This window comes from Ambystoma mexicanum, chromosome 1p, assembly GCF_040938575.1.
Source record: "Ambystoma mexicanum isolate Mex_15411 chromosome 1p, UKY_AmexF1_1, whole genome shotgun sequence".
Lineage (NCBI taxonomy): Eukaryota > Metazoa > Chordata > Amphibia > Caudata > Ambystomatidae > Ambystoma > Ambystoma mexicanum.
In genome coordinates this window covers 418,126,466-418,146,275 of record NC_090921.1, presented here as the reverse complement: position 1 = coordinate 418,146,275, position 19,810 = coordinate 418,126,466, and positions in this window count along the sequence as shown.

The following is a 19,810-nucleotide window of genomic DNA, read 5'->3' as shown; positions in this document are numbered from 1 at the left end:
CTCTGGTGTGGTTTAAATAGCCCAAACAAAATAGTCTAGGTAAAGTAGTCCCTAGGCTACCACACCCAAAACACTAGACTGCATAGTTTGGTTCTTAGGAACCTAGCTATGTGGATGCCTCCATGTTGGCTGACAATACAATAAAGTAGTTCCCTAGCACATTGTTTTTTATGGTGTGTGAGCCTGGCGCCATAGGTGCCAGGACTGGCCCCATGAGGGCTTTTGAAGAGGATGCCAGGCTCTAGAGGCCCGAGTCCTGACTCCACCTGGCGAATGTGTTTGCCAGAGGGGGTTTTCGGCGAGGGTCGTGGCAGCATGGTTATGTCCTCTGTCAAAGTTCCATTCTCGTCATCGTGAGAAGGTATAAATGTGCAAAATGATTCTCCAAATTTAGCGCAAACACCTCCATCCATGGCTGTAATCATGTCCAGGACGTATCTGTTCTGGAGAGCCATTAGTCTTAAAGCTCTAAATTCTTCTCTGATTGCATTGAATCCTTTTATAGTTGTGTTAATTGTCTGCAGCAATTCCCACCTGGTGATTTGTAACCACTTGGTATTTGCTCCAGCCTGGATTCTTGGTATGAAGATCATTGTGAACACTGATGAGGTCTGGCTGAAGAGCCTGTATTCATACGGGATGGCATCAAAGGCGTCTATTGATTTAGCAGAGAAGTAGTTCTCTCTCTTTGTTCAACTTATCAGTTCCACAGATCTCTTCTTTCTTAGATGAGCATCTGCTTTTGGAAAAACTATCAATGTTCAGGTCACTTTTAGGAATCACCAATGCAGGAACATGGACATTCACCAATGTGCAAATTCCTCCCCAGTCTTTAAGCAGTCTGATGTAGGCTTTTGATCCACAAGCCCAATAGTGATCCATGATTACTGCTGTTCCATGCACCATTCCTGGTGCATCGAATATTTGTCCACAGTTCTGATTTTCCCCCTCATTTTTCTTGTACCATTGTTCCTGAAGCAAAACCTAGAACTTTCTAATGGTACTATCTGCAAGTCTTGGCCATAATGGCTTGCATCCATTCTGTACTATATCAATAATAGGTTGGTAACAGCCGATAACTACCCATGCTCTGCAGATCACCACTCCTTTTTCCCATCCGTCTGGTGATAGTACTGTTCCCCAAATTTGCATTTGTCCTCTGTTCTTCCATCTGCGAGCTTCTTTTGCTGATTTTCCTTTAACATCAAATGTTTTGTTCACTTCCCATCTAATGCCAGCTCCTTTCGCTCCTGGTTTCTCCTATCTGATCACATGATTTCTCGTATGGGCTCTGTTTCTTGTCTTTATATCTTGTATGTAGTCATCTTTATCTGGATCTGTCTTTTCAGTTGCCCATTTAAGAGAAGCATCACTTCCCATAAATTGACCTCTTGTTTTGCAAAGTGCTATGTGCGAAAGGCAATGGGCTGTCTGGACATCAATTTCAATTGCTATGAAGATTCTTGACTTTCCCATGCTGAATGGCAGGAGTGCACATACAAAGCAGTCTTCATCTGACGTCCTTCTTCCAACTTCTTTCATGTGTTGGTACCATATATTGTTTCCCAAGTGTGCTGTGCTGTCTAGATAATCATTCAGTTCATAATTGCCTTCTTGGGTGCTTCTTTTAATTCTCAAAGTCTTCCTGTACTTTTCTATAACCACATCTCTGAATATATCGACATAGCTTCTTCTGGCCGGTCGATTTACAGGAACATCCATCCCGGCTATCTGAGTAAAGAAAGTTTATCAAGTCTTTCTTTATCCCTTTGTCTTTTTCTGGCAATAGCTAAAAATAGCCATATAGATTCTGCTATCATCTCTGCACGTGATTGTCTTGTGGGACTTGTGCTTGGGCTTCTTGTCACTGGACCAGGTGTGTCTGCATGCATTATCTGTGTGGGCCCAACTTTTGTCAATCCCCTATTTTGCTTGTTCCGCTGACCCTGTCTTTGGCGTTCAAAAGTAGTGTTCTAAACAAGTGCTGTGTGTGATGTATTGCTAATAACATCCATTTCAATCTCAAGTATCTGTCCTTTTTTTCTAGGGACGGGGATGACTATGAATGGCCTGGGTTGCTTTGTAGTTGACACGTTTACCTTTTCTTTCTGCTCAGACACATATATAGGAACCTTTGTATCATGTGCTCCTATATAAAAAATCAGTTCTAACTGTCAGTGAAAGCAATATGAGTATGAATACAATACATGTGTAAACAATGCAGTGATATGTAATACGATAGCATCTACTTCTGGGACAATTTGAACGTCTGTCCTCTTGGGGCAACACAAACTTGCTATTCTGATTTCCCATCTCGATCATTTGATGCTAAGGAAGGAAAAATATTCCTTTAATGACACTGTATTTTTACATTGTTTCTGGAAGCTTGTTGTTTTCTTCAGCATTCGTCCTCGATCAACTGCTGCTGTTTGGAACCAATTTGTCCACCAGTCCCGGTGCAAATGTTCCTTTATCGTGAACAAAGATGATTTCTGCGAGCTGCTATAAATTCTGCTTCATTAACCAGTTCCTAATCGCTTCCTCGAATTTGCTTCAGTCCAGATGACATTGTAGCTTCCCTGTAAGCATGAACAAAGTTTTAGGTTTTATCATTTCCTCAATCTGTCCCTCGGAGGAAAGTACACAGCTCTGTGATTTCTCTCCGAATAGATCGCTACCTGGATTATGATACCTTCCGGGATCACATTCAAATTTGTAGTATTTCTTGGGTGCCTAAGAAATGTCACCACATCCGTGTGTCTTCCAACGAGATGCGGGTAGTCTTCAATTCAACGAAAGAACACCACACTGACCAGTCTATGTGCTGCGTCAGGTGATAGGGGCATTTGTGTTTTCCTCACTGAACTCAGGTAACTTCAAAAACTCTTCAGTGATGATTATGAGCAATCTTCTAACGATCTTTTCGTTGTCAGTATTACCAATAAAATCTGGAATACGGCAAGTTCTCCCCACCAGTGACGGATACAAATGTTATACCAACTCAAAATACGTAAGTATATGCCTAGAAAGGTCATCACTCCGTAACACCATGAGTAACTCCGAACAAGAGCTCTGTTTGGAAGGAATCAGGATACTGTAGCCTTTTCCAATTGCAGTATACACGACCAAAGTTTGGCATATCCTGCTTCTTATCAAGGCTTAAGTGTGCATCAGTCCACCGTTAATAAACCTTTCTCACTTTTCTTGTTATCAAGGCTTTAAGCATGCCTCAGTCCAAAGTCAATAACCTACTGTGGATTCCACAAATGCAGATCTTCTTTTACTCCGCAACTAGGATGCACAGAGTGTTCGAAGGTGTCCTTTCACCCTTTTATTTATGGCTGAAAAAGGGAGTGTCTAATTTAAGCCACAGTCCACTAAAAAGTTCTTCAAGCTTTCCACTTGTCGGATTATGCGTCCTTCTTCCTCGTCATGCATCTCGTCTGCATGTGCTGTGGTTTTTCCCCGATGTTTGTAGCTTCTTCGCGGTGGGATGCAAGCAGAGGTGTCTCTCCGGTGTCTATTTTTGTGTCGCCCAGGAAGATCCAAGCTCGCCTGCACTGCACTTTGACAGCAGGTGGTGCGACGTCCTCGACAATGAAAGGACCGTGAAAGCGGGGCTCGTCCCACTTTTTCCTTGTGTGATTACAACTCAGGATCTTGTCTACTGGGTAGACCTAGAAATTCAGAAGTTTGGATTGTTGAAGCATATCCTGTGTTCTGTAATGCTTTACACCCTCGTCTCTGCAACGGATGTGAAATCACAGAAAAACTAGACGTTAAACAGTTCAAGTAATTTTGCAATTCAAGTCCTAACACTTCTGACGTGCTGCATTAAAGGAGTTCTCATTCTCCTGCCTGTCACAATCTCGTGCAGCGTAAGATGGTGGTCAGAACCTCGTTGGTTCCTCAATGCATACAATGCCAGTGGTAGGCAGTGCAATTACTCTTTTTTCGAAGTAAGCTTCAACTTAGCTATTCTTTCTTTTAACAGGCTGTTGAGCTTTTCACAGATACCATTTCCTTGCGGATGATAAGCCGAAGAAAACGTGTGTTTTATTCCAAGCAGAGAGGTGATCTGCTCAAAAACTGTGTTAACAAAGTGAGGTCCATTATCTGATCTCATTACTTCATATACTCTCCATCTAGGAAACACTTCACGCACCAAGAACTTGGCTGCACAGGTAGAGTCTTGGTGCGTACATGGACCTGCCTCTATCCATCTGGAGAAAGGACATACTACAAATAAAAGGTATCTGTATCCATTAAAAACCTGTATCATGTTGACATAGTCGATATGCAAGTGCAAAAAAGGGCCATTGGCTCTTGGGATGATGCCCCTCACTATGCGCAGTGTATGCCCAGCTGTGAACTGCTGGCAAATAATACAATTTACCATAAAAAATGCAACATGTTTTATTAGGTTCGGTGCAAACCAATCCTCAGCAATGGTTACAGCAAGATTCTCCCTAGTTTTATGCGCTGGATAGTGTAACTGTTCTAGCGCTACCCTTAATAAGGCTATAGGCATTACTGGTTTACCAGTGCTGTCTTGTCGCCACAATTCTTCAGAGGGGTTTAAAGAACACGCTCTAACTTCCACAGGTTCTTTTCTTCTTTCGGTGCCTCCCCTTGGAGCTCTACTATCTGTGTTTTAGGTATATAATTGTATCCCTCGTCAACATTTGTCATTACAGTCATTCCTTCATTTACACCAATGGTTGGAACATTCATCGTTTCTGTATCTGTATTTGCTACGCGCTTGGCTTCAGTGTCTGCTACTTGATTACCGCGTGAGATAAAATATGTCCCTTTCTTGTGAGCTGCGAATTTAATGACTGCTATGCCCACTGGGAGTTGTAGTGCCTTAATAAGCCTGTCCATTAAGGCTGCATGCTGCAGTGGCGTGCCATCCGCTCGGAGTAGCCCCTCCTTTTCCAGTGCGCTAATCCTGCGTGCACCGTCGACGTCACATCTGCATTGACGTGCACTGTATTGTATGTAGGAACGCATATGTACGTGTTCCTTGACACACAAATGATATGCTCTGTATTGCATGTATGTATGTATATGTTTGCATATGCCTGTGATATGTACTGTAACTAAGCTATAAGACTACTTGTACTGCCGCGCCCGGCTACCTAAGGGTTTTGTGCGCATTATCAAATAAAGAAACAAATAAAAAAACATAGGCGGAGTCGCTGTACACTGTTACTTCCTGGTCTGCGTGATTCTCGACAGCGAGCATCAACGCCAATAATTCTGCAGCTTGCGCTGAATAATGAGATGGCAATCAAATACTTACGAGCACTCGAAATTCTCCATTTGACAAATGTTTCACTACCGCGGAGCCTGTATATCTTTGCCCATCATTTTGATTGATTTTCGAAGAACCGTCAATGACGACAATCTCTCCTCCTGCGAGTGCATTCTCTTTCATTCTAGGGAGCTCATCACAAAACTCTTCATAGTTTGCACAATTGTGTATAGGTTCTCCTTCGGTAATAGGTTCAGCTATAAACATAGCTGGATTCACTATTTTACATCAGACTATTTTAATTTCTGGAGTTGATATGATTACCTCATACGCAGAAGCACTTTGAATAGTCAAAGTGCCTTTTGGTTTTTCTAAAATTGCAAATAATGCATGTTCAACAAATAATGTCATGGAGCATCCCATCACTATGTCTGTAGCCTTCTCTATGGCGAACGTGGCGGCTGCTCAACTTTGTTCACATGGAAAATGACCTCTCATTACTGGGTCCAAAATTCCACTGTAATATGCAAGGGGTTTGTACCCCAATGTAGTTCTCTGTGTGAGTACTGTTGTCATAAAAGTACCATCTGTGAGCAAGAATAAAAAGAATTCCTCTGTATAATTGGGAATCCCTAAAACTGGAGCCGTGCAAATGGCTTTTTTCAATTCGTCAAACCCTTCTTCCATTGCCTCAGTCCACACGATTTTCTCTTGTGTTGCCTGTGCTTTCTTTAAGGCCTGTAAAAGAGGTCTTGTAGTCAAAGACCCATGCTCTGACATAATTACATAGTCCTAGAAAACTTTGCATCTGTTTTATCGTGTGCGGCTTAGCTGTTTTTAGAATGGCCTCAGCTCTTTCAGGAGTATAAAACAAGGTTCAAGGTATGCCGTGCGTAGGAGGCGCTGTGACTACAGAAGTGTTAATATAGGAACTACAATTTGGACTGTAAACAAGGGGCCACTTGGGGGGGGCTGCTCCACAGAGGAGTGACTAATAGTTACCTCGGGACTACTAGACTAAGGCAAAAGCAGACAAAAGAGTGTCACCCAAACAGGTTGCGCAGCCCTGACCTGGATTGAGTACACAGCTATACAAGATCATTGTCATCTTGAAGCAAATAAAGTCAAGAATACAAAGTAATGCTTGGCAATAAAGTCAGGAATACAAATGCTTGACGTGAATGTTTATAAGGAAACAAAGAACAGAAATGCCGACACGTGTTTCGACCCTGAACAACAGTCCTTTTCAAGGCAGAGCGTGACATTGCTGTCAGAAGGCAATGGATGAACAAAAGACCACGCTAGACAGCCGATTGGGCAATGTAGTCGGGCTCAATTAGGCAAAGGGCCTCATTGGCGATAAATTCTTTGGCAACAAGGCGCTGTGGTATCAGCACGTTCTGAATGAATATAAATGGTTAAGACCCAGCAAGTGAGGTGATTGGGCCGATCCCATGCACGGTCACAATAGCGAGACCTGAGATAATGGGGTTAGATCCCCGAAAAATATTTGCAAGGTACCCCGTCTAATTTAAGTGCATGGACGCATTGGGTATTAAATGTATTTATTTTACATTTATAAAGCGCTCACACAGCCCGCAGGCATCGAGGCGCTGTTACAGGAATTGTTTTTTTTTTTTCTTAGTTGCGTAATTGTGTTTTTTTTTTGTCTTAGTTACGTATTTATAACGCGCTTAAACACCCAGAGGTTTAAGCGCGGACCCGGGGATCGAACCTGTTGTTGCTTCGTGTCGTTTTGCTTCCAAGACGCGCACGCTGCCGCTGAGCTATCCTCCCGGGCTAAAGGTTGCCATTGTTGTAGCACAAACCAAGGAACTAGACCACACGTGTGCAGGGTGCGTATTACATGGCTTTTGTCAGAAGGATAGTCAAAGCAGGAGGGTGGCACTTGCACAAGTCTGCTTGAGCAGCAACATGACCTTTGTTGCTGAGGTACAGGTCAAATGCGATCTAAACAAGATATGTGCTAGGTGACTTATATAAGATGACTGTTGTGAAAAGCGATAAGGGAGAGAACAAGATGCAAATAAAGGATTAATGAGCCAACGCTAATAGGACTATTACAAGAATACATTCAATTCTGTGTCTGTGTTAAGTCCCAAACTGGTACAGCATAGTTTAGCAATAGTCCTTGCCTAAAGCTGGTGCAGCAGTAGTTGTCGGTCGCCACCTCATTGGTGGGCATGTGCTTGTATGAGACCAATAAACGTAAGATCATTCACTGAGTCCAGTTGGTGGTGTTGCTGCCAGTGCATGGCTAATGGCAATTTGGTATCTTGACTTTTCAAATGGGCCAAATGTTCACAAATGCGTACTCCTAGTTCTCTAATGGTGGAGCCAAGGTATACCTTCCGGCATACGCACTGTATGGCATCAACTATGAATTTGGACTTACAATTGATGAATCTGAATCGTGAGACCTTGATGACAGCTAAACATGTTCTGGTTCAAGGAGAATTTACAGAGATTACATGACCCACAGTTGAAAAAGCCACATGGTTTAGGCTGGAGCCATGTGAGAGGTTGAGCATGAGAAGGCTTTGGCTTCAGGATCGAGGGGCAAAGTTTGTTGCGCAAGGTTTCATTGCGAGTAAAAATAATTTTAGGTTGCTTAGAAATGTATGGTGACAAGTCGGAATCAAGACACAGAAGATGCCAATGTTTATTCAGTAGTTGATACACTGTGCAATTGTCTTGTGAGTACTTGGTAATAAACTGCACATTATCATGTTTTGCAATATTTGGACCTTTCTGGCTGGTCAACACAGAATCTCGAGACACTTGATTAATGCGATCTAAGCCTTTGTTAATAGATTGTACCTTGGTCCCTCGTTCCAGGAACCTCTGCCTGTTCATGTCATACTCTAGTTCGAAAGCAGCCTGGGTGCTGCAATTGCGTCGTGCTTGATGAAACTCGCCAAATGGGATGTTGCTAATAACTGATCTTCTGTGACAACTAGAGGCATGAAGGATAGCATTGACAGCAGTTGTTTTGCGGAAAGTTTTAGTCTGTAGCATGCCATTCGTGATATAAATCTGGATATTCAAGAATTCTAATGAGTCAGGGCTCGCATGGCCCAAAACCCAATGGCAAAATCATTATGGTTAAGATAGTTAGAAAACTCTTCAAATTGAGATAACGTCCCGTTCCAAATGACCAGGACGTCGTCGATATATCTGGAGGACCCTGTTAAAAATCGATGGGGACTCACAGTACCCCTAGGGCAGCCTCATGCTTTTTAATTGCACTTGTCTAAAAGTGAATGATGTCCAATCTTGTGAGTCTTTGTGCAATGGGATTGAGAAGAACACATTTTTAAAGTCAATTACCGTGAAATATCGTGCATCAACAGGTATATTACATAGTATGGTAGACGGGTTAGGGACTAGAGGGAACTTGGCCTCTACAATCTTTTTTATTGGGCGTAAATCTTGAATTAGTCTCCAAGACCCCCCTTTTGATTTTTTTATCAGATAAACTGACATATTGCACAGTGACTCTGACATCACTATAATACCTTGGCCCATAATGGCAGAAATCGTCTTGAAAATTCCTTCATCTGCCTCTCGAAACATGGGATATTGTCGTGCTCGAGGTAAAATAGCTTCTGGTTTCAATTTAATCTTAACTTCCTCAACCCCTTTCAATAGGCCTATGTCATAGGGGCCAGTGGTCCATAATGAAATTGGCACTTTCACCATATCTTCATCAAAATATTCAGGACGCTTCTTTGCTAGCATCATTCTCTGCTGGACCTCTCTCTTAATTGCTTTAACCTGCTCGTGTCCACATGTCATCAGCTCTCACCAAGTATGGCAATTAGAAGACCTTTAATATCCCCTATAGCTAATGTATTCCCTCCTGTTATTTTTTTAAACTCATGTATCCATTTTCCAGCACCAGAAGTTAAATTCTGGAGTTTACATTTTAAGTTTTCCCTGTCTATCTGGGGCCATGGTATATACTGTGGCCTGGCCCCTCCGTTTTAGTGCAACTCCTTTAATCATCATCTCTATTTAATGTTAACCTGTCTAAAGACAGCTCCTCTGTCTCGTACTATAGGAGGCTTCCTCCGTGTCATACAACTGAGTACTCTCAAGACAATCATTTTCTCCCTTCCTTTGTGCTTCTTTCTGGGCTTGCATTTCGTGATATACTTTATCAATTATTTCCCCAATGCTTTGTGAGTCAAATTCGTCTTCTAGATTTATTCTGGACGTGCCTGGAAATGGCTCAGACTTGGGAAAGAATTCCTCTATGTCTTCCCAGTCTACCTGTGAATTGGGATCTCTTACTTCCCTTTCCAAATACTCAAGATCATGTGCTCTCTGTCTCCTTTTGCGTTCCATGTCATCATCGACTTCTCTGTGCTTTCTTGCCTCTTCTCTAATTCTATATTCCTCTTTCTTTTTCATAACCCTTCGTTCATATGACCTTCGTTTTTCCTCATCCCTTCGCCTTTGTATTCTTTTCTCTCTTATCCTTTCCTCTTTTAGCCTTTCTTTTTCATCGGCTCTTCTTCTTTTATTATCACGCTTTCTTTGTTCTTCTGCTCTCTCTTGTTTTTTAGCTTGCTCATCTTGATATAACTGTTCTCGTCTTTGTCTATATTTTCTTCTCGCTCCTTCATCTCTCAATCGTTCCTCCCTTTCTTTGTCTTTTCTATCTTGTTCGTCTTGGTCTCCCCTTTGTCTTATATCTTCGAGGCCTTTACCATCGAGTTTAAGTAAAATCTGACCTCCCAACCACTCGTTCTGTACGAGCGCTATCTCATCAGTTTTATCCTTATCTTTCTTCCATCTCTTTATTTCTCTCCTTATGTCTAGAGATGTACTTGCTTGATCACTTCTCTCCTTATTGCGTCTCACCTTGTTCCTTGGCACTTTGGAGGTGATACCTTTCTCAGTGTCCTTCTCTGGGCCCTCGTCACTACCTTGCGTAGGTGACTCGTATGACGGATTGCTATATCCCGTTGCTGATTTAAGTTCTCTTAATGGGTATAACCCTTTGTCTTTAAAAATCTCGTCTTTTATTTCAGACGGGGCAGGTGGAGCAGAAGGCTCTTCAACCCCCTCTTTGCATATATTAGGTATGCAATCTAAAGGAGGTTCCTCCTCCTTTTCGTGTTCATACATTTTACAAAGCATTAGACTTGCTAGACGCTTTTCTAACTTTTTTCCTGTGTACGCGGCATGCAAATATGTCGTCATATGCTGTAGAACCATTCCCGATAATGACCCGCCTTAGGGCCATGGCATAAACATTTTGTCTTCGGTCCCTTTAACCCATTCTGCACTGTACTGTTTAAGTTTAAGCGCGTGCTTTGATATCTGTTTGCAAAGATGCACAATGGCGTAATGTCTTCCATTTCTAACGTTTACTTCTCCTTTTATTACCACTTCGCTTATGCTTTAGTTACAGTTTTCAATTTTGCATTTCAATGAACATACACTTATGAGCGAACAGCAATCATCGCAAGCTCAAATCCCATTACAAATGCAATTTTTTACTTTAATCTTGCTAAAATACAACCATCAAAGTTTAATCTTAAAATAATCACTTTTCTTCCGTCTTAACTTCACGTTTCTCTAACACTTAAACTTAAAACATTTATTTTTTCAACTCTGACATCATCACACTTCTCAACCACATAAAACAAAACAGACAGACTTGACCGGCCACATATACGTGCATCTCACAATCCTTTCTTCAGGACTCGTTTTACCCTCTAAATTCTTGTTCCGATTGGAACTTAAGCCAATTCCCTTAAGAAAGTCTTTAAACTTATCTTGTCTTCTATATGTCCCTCATAAAAGGGGCTCTGAATTAAAGCTTCTGCTAGCATTCTTTAAAGTCTAGGAGCAGGGCGTATCCTTGTAGCGTGGCTACACCTCACAACTATTTTCCTTGCATATTACTTGGCAACACTCAAGTCAATATCTTTTTCCCACATACATATATGTTACGCTCTTACTCTTGCATTATATTTTATCCTGCCTCCCTCCGTTACTCTCTGTTATTTACTATGCATGCATCCCTTTTGCCACTCTCTTTGGTCTTATTCACTCACCGTTCGCATGTTTTCTTCTTTGGACCCTCGGGATCCCCGCCTTTTTTGCCGCCTCTTTGAGCTGCTTTCCGATCTGCTTCGCGTAGATGTGGGAGGGGTCCCTATATTAAAATAGGGGTCCCGTCACACCCTCCTTGCAAGGTTTTGTCCTATTCTAACCATGATCTACGGGGAGCTTCACGTCCTGTCAGCCGAATGTTAAAGGTTGTGCGATATTGCCTAGACCCTAAAGTTACTTATGTCGACGGCCGATGGTATCTTATCTAACCATCCTATGCTACCATGTGAACTGGATACTTCCAGTCCTTTAAGATGAGTAGCAATACTCTTGAGATGGATGGGGATGCAGATTTTAATCAGACATCAATAATTCAGACGACACAAATAGCTTGGCAAAAGTTTGTCTGTTTTAATGCAAGTAACTAAAACAGGGAGCACAACGAACACCAGCAATCGCTCGATACTCAGCTCTCAATTATTTCATAAAAAAGCTGGGTTCTTAAACCCAAAATTGGTCATAGCTGACGTGTTGACCTGCATCTTTACCAACGACATCCTACGTGGCAAACATCTAAAACCTATCGGGAAGCTGGATTGGTTCTAAGGGAATAACTAAGCATAGGTGTTATATCTGTATAGAGTAACAAAGAGAAATAATTGGATACTTCACATCAGATGGGGCAACTAAGTCCTCCCTTCAAAATGGCCACTATGAACGTCACTAATTGTACGACATCCTATTGGCTGCACAAACTGTAGGACCCCCCACTACGTGGTCCTCTACAATTGGTTGGCTACTAACCCCCTGTCAGTAACTTTCCACCTACGTGAGCAGCATGCAGACTGAACAACCAGGTGCGGGTGAGCTTGTCTTGATACCAGCTTCCCACCAATTAAAAGTACACTCCATCATCACCTCAATGGTTCAGTGTCAATTCGTGTTTGAAGTTGGCCTTGAGTCGTACTGTTCTCTGAGGTTTTTTAAGGAGTATGGGTACTGTCTGGCTTTCGTGCGAGGGTGTGATCTCCTCATGTGTCCAACTTCCTTCCATCACGTGACTGGACACCACGATTTGAGCCTTTTTCGTGTATTTGATTTAATTCTCCAATAGTCCTCTGACGTCTTTTGTTTTCACCTGACCTTCTTGAACAGGAGCTTCTGTTCTTTCACGTTAATTGTATCTAATGTCAGCCAATTCTAGTTCTGATAAGGTCTTGGCTCTTTGGCTCTTTTAACTCCTTAGCTGAAATATATTCTGTTTAATTACATTTCTTTTGTAACTGCGACACTGAATTGAGGCCTGATTCATTGCTCAAGATTGCTATATACGCAGTGGAAACATTAATTATTTATGTAATCCTTATGTATCTATGAGGTATATATGTATATGTTGGCGCTTGCCGCGATCTAATTATTTAAAAGCATTTGGCTAGCTTCATGATTGCTTTGCTGCTTGCGTTTCATTGCATCTGTACAAGTTAAAACTAACTAAGCATCTTAATCATGCTTATGGCATAAGTCTCTTCATCTTGATCCCAAGACGTCAATTATCCTTAGTACTTCTCTGTTCTTCGTAAATCGTCTGTCTCTCTGGTCTGGTTATCTTCTATATGTGGTCGATTCAGTTTCGTATGATGTCACCATTCATCCTGGTCATTCAGTTTCTTTGTTTCATCAGGAATCGCGTTCAAATGGCCATCATATTGTCTAGAACAGGGGTCCCCAACCTTTTGTTAGCAATGAGCAACATTTGAGTGTCAGATGAAATGGTGAGCAACTTCAGCACTTTGATATAATTTATCGGCATTCAGTCAGTGGTAAAATGATTATAACAAATCATAACTGTACTAAACTCAGCTCAATACTGCTAATAGAACTGTTAATTATTAGTAATTAACAGTGATCTCATCCAGGTGTAAGCCTAGTCCACGCAATTCATAATGGCCTTAAACATCATTTGACATTAAATTGGTATAGAAATACAATCTTTAGTAAATTAAGTGGCAAGCAGTGCATTTTTAGGCACTAGGCCAGCAAAATTATTCAAAAACATTGCAGGATGTATGAAAATATTTGAGTGCTTGGAGTTCTCTCCCAGGAAATGTTCAAGCGATTTAATGGCAAATGTTTTTTAAGCACGTTTTAACAGTAGCATTTACTCCAAAATATAAAGGCTTATTTTGGTGCTGCCCCATCTATCCCTCCAAAGGAATTGTCAGGATCTTTAGGGGCAAATGGTGCATTTTTAGGAGAACAGGATGAGTAACACTGGAAATAATATGGTAGAATCTAAAAATCATTTTAACCAGGCTTTGTGTGAGGGGAGGGTTATCTGCCTAAGTAATCTAGCAGAAAATAGTGCTTTTTAAAGCACTCAAGGTCTCTTACACTGACGACAAGTGATTAGGAATAAAAAAAAACTATGTTTGATGGATTTGGGTACTCTTTCCCCAAGCAATCCCCTGCTAAATACAGTTTAAGTGCTGCATTCTTAAGCATGCTAGTGGGCCAGTAACATTGTTACAGAACTGGTTATTTCCTTCATATTGTACACATTATATGTTTATGGTTGCATACCTCGCTTGTTAAGGGCACTCCCTTGACATGGGGTCAGACTGCACTTCGCTTGTTCATACCCGTGGCAGGGGCGACTTAGCCATTCATCGCTCGAGGTTGATGAATTCAGTACATTACATTGGGTAATATCCGTTCTTAAAGAATTTAGAAGCAGGAAGAATCTAGCAAGAAACACTATACTAAAGTAAAAATAATTTCTATGTCACTAAGAAATTATTTTCAGTAACGTATGTGAATTGCAATTGGTAGCTACACTAATTAAGTGTGCACAGTTTGGAGCTCATTCCCCTTAGCAACCCATTGGTCGAATGCCAGATAAGCAAAGCATCATACAATGTGAATTTCCCACCAGGTACTGCAATACAAGTAGCATGTAACATTTGTGCCAATTATGACGCATGGGGCCCGCAAACACAAACTTCACATGTAAAGAAACTGGCATAAGCAAATTGTTTAAGATGGAAAGTTTGAGCATGCATGCCACTCATTTGCCCAATATGTGGGCACCAGCTGTATAAAGGCACAGAAGTTGGCAACTGTCACCAGAACACAAACACAGGCATTTGGTTAGATTATTTTTTCCATTAATGCACTTCCATACTGGAAAGAAGAATCAGAAGATGAAAATGTCTTCACAAAGATTATGCAATTATTGTGGAACATTTTGGACCAATAAATAGCATTTTGGCAACAAATGCAAATCATACATGTACAAAAGAAGCTAATTGGAACTTCCTTGACAGTCGGGCATTCAAGTCACTTATTTTATTACGTATTTTCGTACTATTGAGCGACTAACCCCCTTTTCTGTCTACCTGAGTACAGAATGGGAAGGCTCCGTTGGCAGCAACATTATCTTCGTTGATTGTATTCTTGATCCAGCAGCAATGCACCTCATAGAGTACCAGAGCTCCAAGTGGCAGACATTTTAGAGTGCTAAGACAGGGATTGTCTCAATAAGGGTGGGTTCAGTGGGGAGTCACTTTTACTTCTGATTACAGAGCAGTGCAATGGGTATTCACATGGATGGCCAGGCCAGCCTAGTTTCTGTGCTTCAGGATCTCTTCAATCACTGGGGACTGTCTCATCTGAAGCCCTAAGAGATTAATTTCTGTAGCCACCCCCTTGCTCCCTGCAACCACCTGTCCTGACCCACCATTCAGACCACTCTACTAATGCCTCCACAGCTAAAGCTTCAATAACTAACAGTATGTCATGCCTGTCAAATAGAGTAGGCTGATTGGCTAGCCTTCCTGCAGAGTTATGGCTCAGGGTACACTGCCATGGTTGTCTCAACCCTGAATGGCCTCCTTCTTAGCCTCCACGCAATGACCTAGAGCAACTGGCGAGCAACATTTAGGGTCAGGAGAGCAACATGTTGCTCGCGAGCTACACGTTGGGGATCACTTGTCTAGAATGTAGGTATGGTTTCCTTAATGGGTACTTCACTTCCCATCTTCTCTTAGGTATAGGTATTCTTATGGGTACTGCACAGAGTCGTTGCTCTTCTTCTTGCTTTCTGATTGGTGTAATATATGAGGCATACCTTGGTTCATACTTCTCGGGTAATGTAGGCAGGGTAGGTGGAGTGGGGGTACTTGGCTCCTCCTCTACACCCTCATATCCCGCTAGCTCCCATATCTTATCCCCTTGCTCCTCTATTATTGCTGCAAATAAACTCTTCATTGCCCCTATTGCTATAATCACCCCTGCGGTTTCTAACTCGAGTATGTATATCCTTTTGCTAGCCCCTTCCACAAGGGATGGCAAACTGCAAATGAGCTTACCTCGGTCCATTGTCTGCCAAGGTACATAGTGTGCATCTCCTCTCCCTTTCTGTAGCAAGGGCATTTGCTTCACCCAGGGTCCTTTCTCCAGTCCCACCTTTGTCGGCTGTGCCAGTCTTACATTTACTTTCTCCTTCCGGCTGTGGATGAAGCTTGACCAGTCCCTTCTCAGCTCCTCATGCTCTCCCCTCCTCCTTTGCTTTCGTCCCATTCTCCTCTTCCTATCGGGTGTCCATTGTTCATCCTCCCCTTTTCTTATCTCCTCTTACACCCCTTCCTCTTCTGCCACCATGCTTTACTCATCCCATATTTCTGTCTCCTCCTCCCCCTGTCTTGTTCCTCATTGTCCAGTTTAAATATTATCCTCCCTGATGTCCACCCTTGTCCATCCTCCATATTTCCCCTCTCCCTTTCCTATCCCTGCACCTCCTTTTCGATTACCCTTTCTGATTCGTTGAACAATCAGTCCACCTTTTGTCGTGTGCTCTTTTCTATGTCTGCTAAATACTTCTTCTCCCCCTATCATGTATTTCTTCCCTTTGTGTTTCTCTGCTTTTCTTTTTTCCATTTCTTTTTTTCCTGCTTTCTTTTTTCCATTTCCCCCTTCCCTCTCTGGGAGTTCATATACCCTGCTGCAGGTCTTAACGCCATGTCTGGCTGTGTGGGCTTGCACCTCTTTTCTTCGTACAGTTTCCGGAGTCTCAATATATTTTGCCTACTCTTCAACATGGAGCCTCTGTACTTTGTTAGTAAATACGAAAACATATGTACAATCGAACATTCCCTCCCCTGGCCATGCATAGAAACACTGATCTGCAGTTTCCTGAACCCATTGAAAATTATACTTTAGTATTTTATCGCAATATTGGGGTCACTATTCACACATCTGGCGAGGGGGCTATCCCAAGATGCCATTATTCACTCTCTTTCTTCTTCCCTGTCTTATGTCCTAATAATCCCTTTCACCCCTTCCCTTCTACTCCCCTCTTTCTTCTCTAACCCCCCCTTTATTCACCTCTCAAACAGACATGCACACTTGCCGTTCTTCCCCTTATGCCCCCTTTTCAATCTGGCCTTCTCCACAGGCCCACCCGCACACTCCTATCATGCAGACTGGCCCTCTCCAAAGGCCCGTCCACTCACATCGTGTTAGTACATCACCGGGCTCACCTTTCACTAAATTAGTGTAAGCAGATGTCAAACTATGCCCTTCCCCTCCATCGACGTCCACTGCTAAAATGGCAAGCACAATATTGTACACAGGTACCGTCCGGCATTGACCCTTCCACCTCGGTCCACGCCACAAGACAAACGAACACTACTTACTGGCACAAGCTCTTCCCGTACTACTCAACAATAAAACACTGCTTCAACAAATGAATGGAAAAACAACACCCTTCTCCTCAAATTACACAACTATACAATCGCTGGTGCTACACGTATCTCTGACGGGGTCCGCATCCTGCTATACACCTAATGCAGATGTGCCTACACACATACACATCCACTCCCTATGGAGTAGAGTGTATTAAAATCTATTACTATGGCCGATCGTACTCCCGCCTTTAGGATGTGTCCTAAACACTGTAATATAAGATCCCTCCCCCCTCCGTGGGCATGCAACCACGATACAGTGTGTTCATGTGTTCATGCACGTGTATACTCACGTGATCCTCGTGCCATCTCGGCACCGAGCCTTGCTTGCTAGCTTGCTCCTCCTCCTGAGTGTGGGTGGCACTCAGGACCAGGCAGACCTTCACGAACTCGGCGTCTGCAGCGCCTCCTCAGTGTTGTATGTAGAAAAGGCCTGCGGTCGCCAGACCTGCGCTCCCCCCAGAGGGCGGCCGAAATATCACCAGTTGGCAGTGGGAACTGAGGCACTAGCTGAAGCCTCGATAAATGGATCAGGGGTCCTCTATGAGCATGTAATAAGTAATTTACCAGAAGTAATCCCAAAAAGAGCACACACCAGACAAGATGAAACATTGTTTATTACATCTGGGCAAGCACAAATCTAACAGCACAGTGGAACAGAACTGAGTAATGAGAGATGACAAAACCACCCACTGCGATCAGATCTTTTATACAGCGAATACGATGTTTGCATAGTTAGAAGCAGTTACACTTAGTGTTTCGAGTTATGGTGTGTCACACAAAGCTGATTGATGGGGTTACGTCAGTCCCCTTTATTTAGACATACGTTAGTTAGAAATGATTGGAACCAACAAACCTTCCCTCCCCAGCCTCATCCCCTCCCCTTGTGGCGCCCCATTATTTCCCTCTCCAAACCCATGAATGAATGAATTGTTAGAAACTACGTAATCGTACTGACCTCTGGATCTTTATTATTTGTCAACACACATAGGAAAAACACATGACACCCTGAGCTGGTGGAAAGGGAGACATTCACATGGAATCTGACCCATAAAAGGCGCTGTAGACCTCATCAAGGACACAATATATTTGCTGCTTTTCAGGTACACCAAAACTCAACTTCTGATTAGCTCCTCCTGGATCGCCCCTTCATCCCACATCCTTCTGTTAAGGATTCTAAAGGGTGGTCACACACCAGACCAGGACTCTTGCTAATGGCCTAGGATGCAGATGGAGATAGGATGCAGATTCAGATAGCACCCAACCCGTCTCACACCACCTCTTACAAATACCCCGGGCCACAATGGACCATGAACCAGGCCGGTGGATAGTAATACAATATTTGTTTATTTTTAAATTCAAATGAAATCACACAAATGTAACATAGTGCAGCAATCACCAATGTGGTGATGATTACACTGTAAATCGATGGAATGCACTTAATTAGACCGTTTCATGTAAGATAAACACTACACACTTGAAAGAAAGCAAAATTAACTTTTGAGTGGATTTTAAATTGTATCACAGTTAATTATTCCCCCTGCAACACTCCCTCAAATGCAAATCAAACTTTGCGTGGGTGGTGAGGTGTAGCAAGGAGTCAGGTAAACTATGCAACAATCGTAATTAAAATCCGACTTACCCCCACTGAATAGAAGGCGAAAAATGTAGCTTCCCAAAAATCTGAGAAAAACAGCCCGAGAAATTACTAAATGGTTATTTTACATGCGCGGTTGAATGGATGAGGTAGAAATGAGTATAAAAAAGACCTTCCAGGATTTTGCGGCATGAAATGGCAAATTTTGCGGCATGAAATGGCAAATTTTGCGGCACAAACCTTTATTGTGGCATTTTTGCGGGACATTTTGTATTAACTGTAGGGTGTAAGATTGCCACATTGCAGGAAATAGGCAGAGTGCAAGGCTACAAGAGAGCCAGGGTATCATTATTATGTATCTTTTGTATTAATTTAATAGGAAGAGTCACAGATGTCTCTGGCTTGGCAGAACAGTGTTTGATTTGGCCACATTTCTGGTGTAATGTTCATGCCTATTTAATAGTATTAACTAAATTGATCATTATCAATTGTAATGCTGAACATATTCCCCTTCTATGTTCTCCAATCCCCCAAACACCCACACACCTCTCTCATCAACACACATCTCACCAACTCTCCATCACAACTTACATTCCTTAACCTCTCACTGTCATACAAATACTCACGTGATATGTCACACTGTCAAGTCACAATTTGCACTGCCCAGCCCCTGCCACACTCCAAATCATACTCCCAACTCACACCTTACACTCTACAATTCTTCCCGCAATATACAGTCCTTCATTCTTTTGTGCTTCTTCTGCATCCTGCATCCTTTCTCCCATTCTATCGCACTCTTCCCTCATCCTTTTTCCCAATCTGCAGCTCACTGCCTCTTTCTGGCCAACCGCTTCCTCTCTGCTTTCTGACTCACTGACCACTCGCTCCCTATACTTTCTGTACCTCTGCCTACTCTCAGATTTCTGGCCCACCACATCACTGCTTCCTCTGCTCTCTTGTGCAGCGCTTCCTCCTCTGACCCACTGCTCTCCCTCTGCTTTCTTGCCTATCACTTCACATCTCACCCTCTCTCTCATAGTGTACCCATTTTTTTAATGTAGATTTTGAACAAGTTCCTCAAATAATGGGGCATTTAAAAAAAGAACAGAGAATATGCTATATTTA